The 13944-nt window shown below is 44.1% G+C and overlaps 1 protein-coding gene across 1 annotated transcript in view; it reads left to right on the plus strand.

Moving 5' to 3' along the window:
* Positions 1 to 2032, plus strand: part of Slc4a1ap (solute carrier family 4 member 1 adaptor protein) — a 54713-nt gene extending 52681 nt beyond the window's left edge. The window contains exon 15 of the transcript XR_003299932.2: positions 1979 to 2032. The gene's annotated coding sequence lies outside the window, so the exon portion shown is untranslated. The remainder of the gene's footprint in view (positions 1 to 1978) is intronic.
* The last annotated feature ends 11912 nt before the right edge of the window (positions 2033 to 13944 follow it).

Below are 13944 nucleotides of genomic sequence, written 5' to 3' on the forward strand. Positions count from 1 at the left end.
ATTCAGTCAGAACTTATACCAAGGTCCAGTTCAGAGGGCTGTGTAGGAAAAGGGAGCTGAGCTGTCCTAAGTCTATGCAGTACAGATCATGGAATTCATTTGTTAAGAGGCTAGCTGTCAGGAAATAGCAGCACCACAGCTTGGCTGGACCCTGCAAAGTTCAAGGAGTTTGCGTTCTAACCTCATTTGGATCAGACCACATTGGATCCTCACCATTTCATTGTCCCATGAGCAAAGATGGTATTCCAGTTGCATGATGCATGATCTGAGACTGACAATAGTTAAGTCTTCCCCTGTAGTCACAGATCCTATCACATGTGAGCACTGAGGCTTCACCCCTACTCAAAGGAAAGTGATTAAGGATGCTGGAACTCCAAGGAGCCAGTTGATGCCCTGGGTGGAGTTTCTTGGTTTCCACAGTAGGGTACAGCCCTGAAGTCCTGCCAAATGGGGTGGCAGACCTGTAATCCTAGCAACTCTGGAGGATGAGGCAGGAGGATTGCAAGTTGGAAGCCAGCCTCAGCAACTTACTGAGACCCTGTCTCAAAATAAAAAATAAAAAGATCTGGGGTATGGTTCAGTGGTTAAGCACCCCTGGATTCAATCTCTAGTACCCAACAAGCAAAACAAAGAATCAGGCTGAAAAGCCCTGCCCTGGCTACCTGCAAAAGACAGAAGGCCAGCAGTTCCTGTGCGCACATCTGAACTCTACCTGTCCCACAGGTGAAGTGGACAGATGAATCTTGATGAGGACCTGCCTGGGGCAGCAGGACAGGGTGCTATGAGAGCTGTGAGTGGGGAGGGAACCTGGAGTAACTGAGAGGAGGGCACCAAACCCACAGTCCTCCTGCTCCCCAAGGGGAACCCAGGCTTTCAGTGCTAAGCGCAAGAGCAGGTTAACCACAACAGAGTCTGTGGATGTTAAAGTAAACTTTGAAGAGGAAACAGAGGAGTGCACGGCAGATATTGCAGAGGTAGAGTTGTATGTGTTCATTCCACAAATATTTCCTGAGTATCTGCTACATGCCAGACACCATTCTAGATACTGTGGAATCTAGCAGTGAGCACCGATGTCTCACAGACAGTCCTCTTGCTTGAGAGTTGACTGTTTTGACTCCAGCCAATGTAGTGTAAAACCCAGACCCTTGACAATCTTCCAAAAAAAGTATTTTCTCACCAAACATGGAGCAGAGGGTTAATTTTACTAAAGATTTACTGGGTCATGATGACAGGCAGTTGCTCCTCTCACAGCCTGGCTATGAGGTCCTTCTCCCAGGTCTCTCTTGGCCATGGGCAGGGGGGAATCACCTCCTCTCCTCCAGCTCCAGCCCCTTCCAGCAGTTTGCTTCACAGAGGCCTGGTGGTGTTCAAAGGGGAAAACATTTCTCTTTGCTCTCTCACAGTTGGGGTCAGAAGAACACAGCTTCTTTCCCCCACGATCCTCCTTTCTGATATAAGGCCATTGATCTTATTCCATTTCTGCTTCTGGGGTGAAATGAGTTCACACCTAAGAATGGTTGTACCCACAACACTCTAGAACAATGGATTACATCAATCACTGATAGCACAGCTTCTACCTCACAGTGTTAGGTCAACCAGAAAACCAGGCTCCATGTTTTAGATGTGGGGCGGGGGGAGTGTTGAACTGCTGCCCTTTTATTTTGGATTGGATATACTTCAGCACCTCCTTCTCACTCTTTTGTTAATAAAATAAAACAATAAACACACACTGCAATAGAAGAACACTGACAGCCTGTGTTTATGTGTTTATGTTGCGTCTGTCTCTAAGAAGCTGCAACTGCTATGTAGATTTTCAACAAAATGAGTTTTCCCTCAGTGTTGGGGGGTATGATAATTCAAAACAAAACAAAACAAAAAAAGGAGGGCAGATTCTTTCAATATGTCTTTTAATTGTTGCTCTCTTCCTTTTTCTTTCCCTTTTTCTCCCCACTCCTCACCCCGCCACCCCTTAAAACAGGCATTGACCTGCTTGCGGCCATCTCTGACAAGGCCTAGACAGAGAAACCAGGTTCTGAAACTCTGTTCCCTGTAGGAAGATTCCATCAGAGTCAGCACACTGCTCTTTCCATCAGTTGTTCCCAGTGGCTTTGTTCTTTTGCTCTGCTTTTCTCTCCCAAAAAAGGACCTCAGGGTGAGTAGAACCCCCTGAACACGGCACCTGGGGGAGGAACATGTAAATTAGGAGACTAGAGAACAGGAGACGAAAGAAAACTAGAGAATCTGTGTGAATCTAGAAACAATCCTCATCTGTACATTTTAATCAGAAATTCAGTCTTTTGGGGCTGAAAGTAACAGAAACACAACTCTTATTAGCTTGAGCCCCAAAGGAGAAGGTGTTGGCTCACATAAGCTTACTGTGGACACAGTAAGGAAGGAATGACCAGGTTCAGGACCCAGATGTCCTCTGATGTGGGAGTATCTAATCTGACTTTAAATGTGGAAATGTGGATACTAATGCTACTTCTCAAAATCCAGACTAAGGAAACATACTGGAGGATGTTACTTGAAGTATTATTTACAGGGCAAAATTAGGAATAATCTAAATGTTCATGTTTAAGCCATGGCATATTTTGTACTCTGAAAATGTGGAAATTGTTCAAAAGAATGAAGTTATGTACTAACTTAAACCCCTAATACATCTTGGTAAATGAGAAAAGTAATTTGTAGAATGATACATACAATATGGTCTTGCTCAAGCATCAGCAAAAGCAAAACCAAAACCTTGAAATAGTACTAGATATTTCTATATGTGTGTTTGCAACATATATTTTTCTTTTCTTTCTTTGTACAGTGCTGGGGATTGAACTCAAAGCTTTGTGTATGTTAGGCCAGTGTTCTGTCACTAATCTATATAATTAGACTTTTGTATTTTATTTTGAGACAGGGTCTCATTTTGTATCATAGGCTGGTCTTGCACTTGAGATCCTCCGCCTCAGTCTCCTGAATAGCCAGGATTATAGGCCTGTGCCACTCCTCCTGCTTGCAAACATATCTTTCTAAATGAATGCAATGCACAAAGAAAGGTCTGAATTCACAGACCTTCATTTCCTCCAAACAGGTAAATTTAAGGGGTTGGGATTGAAGCAGACTGTCAAGTTCATTTTTATTTTCTTTTAATTTTTTAAAATATTTATTTTGTTTTAGTTGTAGTTGGACGCAATACCTTTATTTTATTTATTTTTATGTGGTGCTGAGGATCAAACCCAGGGCCCCACACGTTAGGCAAGCGCTCTATCGCTGAGCCACAACCCTAGCCCTCTTTTTATTTTTTTGGTGCTTGGAATAGAACCTGGGGCTTCGTACATGCTAGCATGTTCTCTACCACTAAGTTACATCCCCATCTCTTTGACTTTTTTCAATGATAACATATCCATTTATAATTTATATACATAATTAATTTTTAATTAATTAATTTTTAAAAATTTAAAGGAAAAAGATGTGGAAACTTTCTGACTGGATCAGCTTGGGTCATCTGACTTTTCCTAGACCAATCAACTACAACCAAAGGGCCACTAGAGTTTGTGATTGCCCAAGCTGTTTTATAAGCTGTGAACACTGGTGCAATACACAGATTGGCAGCTCCCAGTGACATGTTTGAGTGAGTGATATGAGAGCAGTTCCCCAAAAAAGGGAATAAATATCGATAGGGAAAGCTTTTGGACATCATTGTTTTCATAAGTTTGTGCGTCATCCAAATCCAAAGTATTTTGTTCAATATATTTCTATTACAATACAGGTAGAGCATCTCTAATCCAAAAACTTTTAAATCTGAAATGTTCCAAAAATCTGAAACACATCACAGATTGTCCACATTGGTGACCCAGTGACTTATGACTCAATGGTGCTTCCTTTCTAGGTGACAGGGAGTTTGCAAATGCTCCCCTAGCCCATGTCAGAGCCACTGGGCAGCAGTGGGAGACCAGCCACTATGCAAGAGAAGATGGTGAGAAGGGCAGTTCACCCAGGGCTGGTTCATCAGAATCTTCTCTCATCCGAAAAGTCTGTCCCTTATCTAGGGGTGAGCACGTCCTCTACCTTCACCTTGTAGTTGTAGAAGTATCAGTCAAAACGTTTCTGAGGAAGCTTACCATGAAGAAGAGCAGAGTCCCAGGGACCAAGCATTGGGGACCCCACAACAAGCGGGGCAGGTTTGTAAAGAGTCCAAGAAAGGAAGAAGGGTGTTCTGAGGGAAGAAGAGGGGTTGAACCCAGGGTCTCCCACATGCTAGGCAAAAGCTCTACCACTGAGTGACATCTCCAGTTCTTAACTCTGTGCTTTCATTCTCGCTCTTGCCCCAGCCCCAGTGATCACCACAAACCAGGCTGCATTTTTCAAGTTCGATGGGTTTTTCTAGACAGACAAACTGGGGAATTTTAGGGCTGGGGATGTAGCTCAATACAGCTGTTGCCTAGCATATGTGAGTCCCTGAGTTCAATTCCCAGCATTGAAAAAAAGAAAAGAAACAAATAAACTTTGGAATATTAAATGCAACAACCAAACCCATTTAGGTGCTGAACCTTGGGCTGGGTTTGACTCAGCTGAATTTCCCACAGGGAACCAAGGGGAAGGGGAAAGGTGTATGACCTTAAACTGCAGTCTCCAAGCTGAGCAGATTTCAGTCTGCATTTTTAGATTACACCTTCTCTTTATTCCCCATCACCCTAACCCCTTACCGGCACTGTCACTGAGCCATTTCACTCCTACCACTGAGACCCTGCACCAACATCCACCTCCATCCCTCGCTGTGGTCATATTCCAGCATTTATGAGTGTCTTCATTCATTTAATATCGAATACCGACTATGTGCCACATACTATGCTGTACTGATGTTAAAAGACACACCATCACCCTCAAGAAGCTTCCATCTACCCAACACCCAACTCAAGGGACCACAGAGGTCACCTAAACTCATCTGGGTGACCTAAAGATAGCGTTGCACTCCTTTCCAGAAAAAAAACACACATGCACAGAATATTGCCTACACTTAAGGGTGGCACCAATGCCCTGGAGCCCATTTATGATTGGAGGGTCTGTGTACTCCACAGTGATATAATTCAACCCTCTCATTTAACATAATCAAAATGGACTGAATTACCTGACAGAAAAAAAACTCAAGACCTAGAGAGGAAAATGTCCAAGGTCACACTGTGGGTAAGGAGCTGAGTGAGTCCCAGAAGCCAGGCCTCCTTGCTCCCCAGATGCTGCTCTACCAGGCTTTTCCCATCCCTTGTTGGCTAGGAGAAACTGGATGGGGGGAGCGCGAGTGCCCTGTGCCAGTCCCCTTTCCAGCTGCCATGCCTGGGATTGCCAAGCCCATAGCCTCCCTTTTCCAGCACCTCTCTGACACCTCTGGGAGGGGCCAGTGGCCAGGAACTCCCTCAATAGTGGCTTTGACCCTGACCACCCCAACTTGTTCCAGACATCAGGGGAAATGCTCTAGAGTGAACAGGATGTGTTTTCCTACAAAATCATTTATCTCACCAGATAATTTGCATATGTGTGGGGACATAAATGTCATTCCTTGCCCATTTCCTCCCTAAAGAAAAGGGTTCCCATCACAGCTTTCTTCTAAGAGAGGAGGCCACCATGCAGGCCCAGCTCCAGCCCTGGAAGATGATGCCTTCCTGATGGGGGTGGGGACTGGGGGATGAATGCAGAGGTGGGGCCAGAGGTTAGTCAAGGCACCCAGAAGTGATCTGTAATAAGGCTCCTTTCTCGACCTCTCTTTTCTCAGGGCTTGGCTCCTAGGAGAGTCCCAGCTTTAGCTCTGGCAAATGACATGCTCCTGTTACCCCAGGACCCTGGGTATCCCACGTTGTTCTTTATTGCACTTTCTTGGGGCTTAGTTATTGAATATTCAGTTGCTACCGAAGAGGATTGAGGCTGGGCATGGTGGCATACACCTGTAATTCCAGCTACTTGGGAGGTTGAGGATCCTAAGTTCAGGGCCAACTTGGATAACTTAGACCCTGTCTCAGGGGGAAAAAAAGAAAGAAGGAATGAAGGAAAAGGGGCTGGGTTCAATCCTTAGTACTAGGTGGAAAAATAGTAGGAAGTGCTTGTGCTATGTTTCAGACATTGATTTAAGCATACTACATGTGCTGAAAATTCACTTAATCCTCACAGCAATCTATAGAAATTGACTCTTATTTTTCCATTGTCCACATGAGAAACTGAGGTTTAGAAAGGTTAAGTAATTTGCCCAAAGTCACACAGCTGGTAAGAGGCACTGACAGACTTTAAACTCAGTCTTCCTGGCTCCAATATCTAGGACTCTAAGTACTATGTCATAAGAGAGATATTTTGAAGGTTGTAAGTCTCTTTTAACCCTTGAAGGCAGTGTCGTACTATAATGTTGGTGTGACATTTAAGGCCCTTTATGATCTTCTTCCATGATCCACTTGTGGAAGCAGCACACGAACATGCGGGGCTGGTCCCCACAAAGTTTCATTTGCTCCAACAGCACTTTCTCATTTCTCTGTTTGAAACTTTTCTTGAGCCTCTGAGCTTCTAACATGTTTGGTTTCAACAGGGCAGGCCCTTCTTTTCTTCTTTCCCAAGGTAGCTTTTATCAAATTGTCCCCTCTAATTATTGGTGAATAATAATTAGAGGGGATAATTTGATAAAATTGTCTCTTATTTCTAGGTTTCACTTACTTCCAAGGGTTGGGTGTCTATCTTACTCATGTCAGAATTCTTAGCTTTAAGTTTAGTGTCTGACATGTGGAAAATACTCAGTAGATGCCTGTTATGTACAGTAGACAAAATATGTTACAAAATAATGTGTTCATATGCTAAATACTGTGTAACATATACTATGTATACTGTACATAACCCAAAATATTAGCTAATAGTGATTTTTTTCACAGAATTTTAGGGGTTACTGATTTTTACTTCTTTGCTTATATAAGTATATTTTCCATCATGAACATGAACTACCTTTGTAATAAGAAGCAATGCATTATTTAAAAATTGTTGGTATATAAATAATAGCTAACATTTATTGAGCACATACTATATAAAAATTAAGAGCTTTGCCAGGCACAGTGGTGCATACCTGTAATCCCAGCAGCTCAGGAGGCTAAGGCAGGGGGATTGCAAGTTCAAGGCCAGCCTCAGCAATTTAGCTAGGCCCTCAGCAACTTAGCAAGACCCTATCCCAAAACAAAATCTTAAAAAAAGAGTTGGGAATGGCTGGTACAAAAAAAAATACATGTGGAAAATACTCAGGGGATGTGGCTCAAGCGGTAACGTGCTTGCCTGGCATGTGTGGGACGCTGGGTTCGATCCTCAGCACCACATAAAATAAAAATAAAGATGTTGTGTCCACTGAAAAATGAAAAATAAATATTAAAAAATTTCTCTCTCTCTTTAAAAAAATCTATAAAAAATACATTAAGAGCTTAATGCATACTGTCTCTAACCCTTACAAAAGTTCTCCTAGGTTTGTACTATTGGTATTATTACCATTTTACAGATGAGGAAACTGAGAGGTCAAGGTTATAGGATTAGTAAACAGTGGAGTTGAGTCCTGGTCTGTCAGACTACAGAGATGTACCACAAACTCTCTATAGACCAGCCTCTGGTAGAAGATGGGTAGATGACTAAGTTTCTCTCTTTTTAAATATCATCTTTTAAATTTTGAAATAATTTCAGATACAAGAATAGTACAGTGAATTTCTGAATATCCTCCCAGTTTCAACAGTGGTTAATGTTTTTTACCACATTTTATCTCTTACTTTCTTTGGTTCTCCATGTGTACATATTATTATATCAGCTTGATTGAGGTATAAGTCACATGCCATATAGTTCACCCAAATTATATAATCCAGTGGTTTTTAATATACTCACCCAAATATGTGCGACCATCACCACAGTTCCATTTAGAACCTTTTCATCACCTCCAGAAGAAACTCTTTACCTTTCAGCTATTACTTTCCTACACCCCATCCACCTGAGCCCTAAGCAACTGCTAATCTACTCTGTCTTTATAGATTTGCCTATTCTGGAAATTGCATATAAATGGAACCATATGTCATCTTTTATGACTCACTTTTTTTCACTTAGCATAATGTTTTCAAGATTCATCCATAACGTAGCATGTACCAGTACTTCATTCCTTTTTATGGCTGAAAAACAGTCCCATATATGGATAAATCACATTTATCAGTTGATGGACATTTGCGTTGTTTCTACATTTTGGTTATTGTAAACAATGCTGCCCTGAACATTTGTGTACAAGTTTCTGGGTGGACATGTTTTTTCGTTTCTCTTGGGTATATAAATGCTGGGTCATACAATATCCGTGTACACTTCAAGCCTTGTCCATTGGCGGATGCTGAGGTCAAGTCTCTTGGCTGCACAGGGAGGGGAGAGACAAGCCCTGGTCTCTGCCCACTTTCTGCAGCCACAGGATCCTACAGCAGGACGCAGGGAGGGGACACGGGCTGTGGAACATTCCTCACCTGGAAGATTCACTGGGAAGTGTCAAAGCAAAGAAAGAGGTTGTGTGGGCTTCTTCCGGGGCCTTTCCCAGGGACACAACGGGGCCAGCCATGCAGGAGGGAATGTCTAGGAGTGGGTGCGGACGCAAGGGTTTCCCGAACCTTCTCTGAAGACTCCGCGCCTGGGAAAGCCGCAGCGAAGGGTGGGGGGTCCGGGGTCGGAGGGTCGCGAAGGCCGGTGGAGCCGGGAAGGCGCGGCCTGGCTGGGAAGGGCGGGTGCAAACGCCCGCGGCCCCGCTCGCTGCAGGGCGCTCGGAGAGGCAGCGAGGGGAGCCCGAGGAGCCTCCCGGGCTCCCAGCCAGAGGGAGTCCCTTCCGATGGGGCTTCGGGGATTGCTGTTTGTTGTGGAGAAGAACCGCGAGAATCTCCCTGCTGCCCCCCAGCTCCTGCGCTCTGCCAGAGGGAGGCCGGAGGTTCCTTGGTCCCTCTGTGGCGTGGCCCTTGCTCCTCTCCCTTGCAGGTGACAGCCCTGAGCCCACTCCTGCCCAGTTTACAGCATGGGTGACAATGGCTACCTTCAGGGAAGGGCAGGACCTCCATGGTCCAGCCATCCAGATATGAAATGGGCATGAGAGGCAGTAAAGGTGAAGTGGCACCCCCTTTCTCTACAGAAAAGCCCTCTTCACCATGGCTGATTTTAGGACTGACAGCAAAGAGTTTTTGCAAAAGTGTTCAATGTAGATAAACTTCCTATTTTCCTGTCGCCCTGTTTACTTGGCCACTGGCCGGGAAGATACCAGCACTCCAGGTGCTGGACACCCCTTACTAGTCTTTCACAAACATATCCACTATAGTACTTTGAAGAAATGTGCAAACAAGGCCTCTGGCCTTGAGCTGGGCTTCACAGAGATGTCTACATTTTTTAAGATAAGTTACAACTGGGCTCCATGGTAACAGCTGGCAGGGGGAGGAAAGAAGGGGAGAAGAAGCTCTCCCCTTCTCAGGTGTTGTCCTTGAAGGGTTAACTTGCCCCGAACAGTGAGAGAAAAAGCTGCTTTTATGTGAACTTCTGCAGACTGTGAACTTCTTCTTTTTTTTTTTTTTTTTTAAAGAGAGGGGAGAGAGAGAGAGAGAGAGAGAGAGAGAGAGAGAGAGAGAGAGAGAGAATTTTCAATATTTATTCTTGTTGGTATGTGGTGCTGAGGATGGAACCCGGGCCGCGCGCATGCCAGGCGAGCGTGCTACCGCTTGAGCCACATCCCCAGCCCCAGACTGTGAACTTCTGAGCCCTTCCCCTTACATGCTGGGTATAAAACTCTGAAACTCCCTGAACTCGGGGTTCAGGGGATTGATTGATTACAGAAAAAGCTGTGTCCTCTGAACCTGGCTGCAGCCAAATAAAACTGTTTCCTGCTGTCTTTGGTGCCTTGCCTCCTTTGTCCCTACAGCAAAAGGAGCGAGTGCTCCGAAACCTGTGGGACCCGTGGCCATGCGCACCCCCACCTGATGACCTGCAGACAGGTTTTGAAGTTTGGAAAAGTTCACATGCAAATCAAGATTTCTGATTTTTCTGGACAAATAAAAAGATTTGGTAACATCCAGCTTGTGTTTCACGCGGCAGCCATTGCTGAGCCAGGAAGCCTCCTGGCACCTGGCAGTTCCCACCCTCCTGTTTGTTTAAAACTCTCTGGTCCAGGGCCTGTGAGCTCCCTGGGTCCTCACCACCACCCTGGGGGACGACAGAAACATTAACTCCAGGTTATACCGGAAGAAAGCAAAGAGAAGTAAGCCACTTTGCCCAAGGTCACTGCCAGGAAGAAGCAGGGCTGGACTCTTCATCCTCCGCCTCCCTGGTCCTTCCTCTTGGCTCTCCCCTCTGCTTTTGCTTTTCATTTTCTCTCTCTCTGAGAGCAGGTCCTCCCAGCAGCAGTTGGATGGACTGCGGATGTGAACAGCAAATGACAACGCCTTAGTGACAAAGTGTGGGGCCTTCTAGGCCATTGCAGAGTCCTGAACTAGGCCAAATAGCTCTTAACTGAGACTCTGGAGAGGCACTTTCCCAAAGCAGGAAGGCTTGGTCAAGGAACCCACAGTAAACTCAGGCAGGCTAAGGAGACCCGGGCTCCGGTCAGCCTCAGTGGTGCTCTCCTTTCCTGGCTTCCCTCTTCTCATGGAAACTGAGGGAGAACAGAGCCAGGACCTCCTTAGTTTCTAATCACAGTTCAGTCCAGCCAGGCTTCGTTGAGCAAACTCTGCTGGTCACTCTTACTTTCTCTTCTTGGAAAGGCTTGCTAATTCATTTCCTGTGTGGGTTTATCAATACTCCCTAGCAGTTTTTAGAAATGAATCAAGGAACAGTATCTTAGGTCTCAGAAGGTTGGTGGGAGCCATTGGAACTGCTTTCTAATAGTTCAGCCATCTACGGCACTCTACAGTTTATAAGACCCTTTCACATCCATGCGTATTATGTAGTTCTCACAATCTTCTGAGCCAGATAAGAGTAATTTGTAAGCATGGTTCATATAAGTTAGGGCACAGAATTCTCAGTTCCTCTCAGTCCTGCAACTTACCTTGAACAAATTCAAGTCATTTTATTTTTCTTTTATTTCCTCATTGATAAAAAACAAACAAACAAACAAAAATCTACCTGAGGCAAGTCCACTGTGTTTTGTATCTCCAGGGAGTGCTGTTCATATCAGATATCATGTGATTGGTTCCCTGGGATTGTGCCATGGGTGGAACTCCTCTAATATACATCACAAGGATTAAATGACATAATTTATGCATTAGAACAAGGCATGGGAGACAGTAGGTGATTAACAAATGCTTATCAGGTGAGTGAACTCAGTCATGATGGATTCTGAGGGACACTCACAGGAAGAAGGAAGTAGTACTGGCTCCCTGTGGCTGTTGTTGCTTTTCCTGCCCATTTTTCTGTTTCTTGCCAAGTTGCCCTTTGTCCCAAGTCTCTGGACTCCCAGCCGGCTGGAGGCACAGTTATCTGTGGAGCCTGGAGTGCTGGGTCTGGGCTGTGTAATGACCAGCCTTCCGCTTGCTTGAAGTTTCCGTTGGGGAGCTGGAAGCCACAGAATCCAGATGGCTAATTGCTTTGTGCCTGTTTCTGCAAATCACAGTGATTCACTGTCCCTGCTGAAAACATGCTCTCTTTTCAAAGATTTAATGGTTTCCAAAATTAATTTAGCCTCATCTGTTATCCCCCTGCCCTTCTGCACTGTCCCCTCCCCACAAAGCTTTCCTTCCTTTCTCCCTGCCCTCCCCCCAGGATGGAGCTTTCTGTTCCACAAAGCTGGCTTTGACTCTGAGGGCCCTTCCAGGGTCACCTGAGCACAAGCCCAGTGTGGAGCAGTTGGCTGGAACCCCAGGAGGGAAGGGCTGGTGCCAGTGGCACACTTACCTCCCACCATCCTACGTGCCACCCAGCAAGATACCCCCAGACAAGAACTCCAGCAGCGCCCTGTTTGCATTGCTTCACTCCTAAAACTCCCAAAGAATCACCTGTGTTTTTACACGTGAATTCTTGTTTGTTTTTGGTGGCACATTATGTGTCCAGGAGACTTTGGCCAGAGTCCGACTAAAAGGGCAGAGGTTCAGGGAGTCTGCCTCCTCTCATACTGACTCGCTTCCTGATCATCTTGGGGCTTCTGTTCTTTCCCAGTAGCATAAATATTACCTTCCTCCAACTTCTGCTCCCTGTTTATGTATTTGATAAGCATCTATTAAGCCTCTCTATATGCCAAGCATATGCTAAGGACTGGGAATACAGTGGTAAAAAAAAATGTAATCCTGGTCCAGTGACTCAATCTAGAGAAAGAAAAGGCTTGAGATCTACAAATCTTTCTCTTTCTAATTCTACTGGATTTTGCTTTATATATTTCAAGGCTGTATAGTTAGTTAAGCATATTGAAATTCCCAATTATGGGGCTGGGGTTGTAGCTTAGTGGTTGAGTGCTTGCCTCGCATGTGTGAGGCACTGGATTTGATCCTCAGTACCACATAAAATAAATAAATAAAAGATATTAAAAAAAATTCCAAATTGTACCTTCTTGTTGAATTATTGCTTTTATCAGCATGAAGTGTCCCAAATACTTTTTACCTTAAATTCTATTCTATTTTGCTCATCAGCAGGGGGCTGGTTAGATCAATCATGATAGATATCCACAATGGAGTAGTATACAGTTGTGAAAAAAGAAGAGATAGCCCTATGTGCTATTTAGAATGATTTCCAGCATGTCATTAAGATGAAAAACAGCAGGGTGGAGAAAATATGTATCATATTCTACTGTTTAATTTATATGTATGCGTATATTTGCTTATATACCAAAAAGCAGAATAAATCATATATCAAAAGAAAATTGTGATCCCAGGGTTTTAGGAGGCTGAGGCAGGAGGATCACATATTTGAGGTCAACCTCCACAGTTTTGCAAGGCCCTAACCAATTTAACAAGATCCTGTCTCAAAATAAAAAATAAGAAGGGCAGGAAATGTGGCTCCATGGTAAATCACCCCGGAATTCAATCCTCAATACCAAAAAAAAAAAAAAAAAAGCAAATAAAATGAGAGGGTGAGGAAACAGGAAGATGTTGGTTAAAGGGTACAAACATTCAATTATAAGTTGAATAAGTTTTGGAGATCTAATGCAGAGCATGGTGACTATATACAGTAACATTATTAATTTTTGTTGGTGGTGGTGTTTTAGTTTTGGTACTATGGATGGAATCCAGGGGGCACTTAACCACTGAGCCACATGCCCAGCACTTTTTATTTTTTATTTTGAGATAGGGTCTCACTAAGTTGCTTAGGCCTTACTAAGTTGCTGGGGCTGGCTTTGAACTTATGATCCTGCTGCCTTAGCCCCCCAAGCTGTTGGGATTATAGGCATGCACCACTGTGCCCATCTAAAATACTGTATTGTATACTTGAAATTTGCTAAGAATAAATCTTAAGGGTTCTTATCACACACAAAAAAGGGTAATTGTTAGATGTTAGATGTGTTAATTTGATTGTAGCAATCATTTCAAAATATATATGTAATTATGTATATATATATATATATATATATATTTCACCACATTGTGTGTGTGTGTTAGTGTGTTAGTGGGAATTGAACCCAGGAATGCTGTACCACTAAGCCATATCTCTAGCCCTATTTTGGGGGGGCATTTACTGGTACTTGGCATTGAATTCAGGGGCACTCGACCACTGAGCCATATCTCCAGCCCTATTTTATATTTTATTTAGAGACAGGGTCTCACTGAATTGCTTAGACTTTGCTTTTGATGAGACTAGCTTAGAATTTGTGATCCTCCTGCCTCAGCCTCCTGAGCTGCTAGGATTACAGGCACGTGCCTCCACACCAGGCTCTCTAGCCCTTTTTATTTTTTATTTTGAGACAGGGTCTTGGTAAGTTGCCTAGGCTGTCCTGGAATTTGTGATCTTCCTGTCTCAGCCTCCCAAGTA

Source organism: Urocitellus parryii, chromosome 12 (genome assembly GCF_045843805.1).
Source record: "Urocitellus parryii isolate mUroPar1 chromosome 12, mUroPar1.hap1, whole genome shotgun sequence".
Classification (NCBI taxonomy): domain Eukaryota; kingdom Metazoa; phylum Chordata; class Mammalia; order Rodentia; family Sciuridae; genus Urocitellus; species Urocitellus parryii.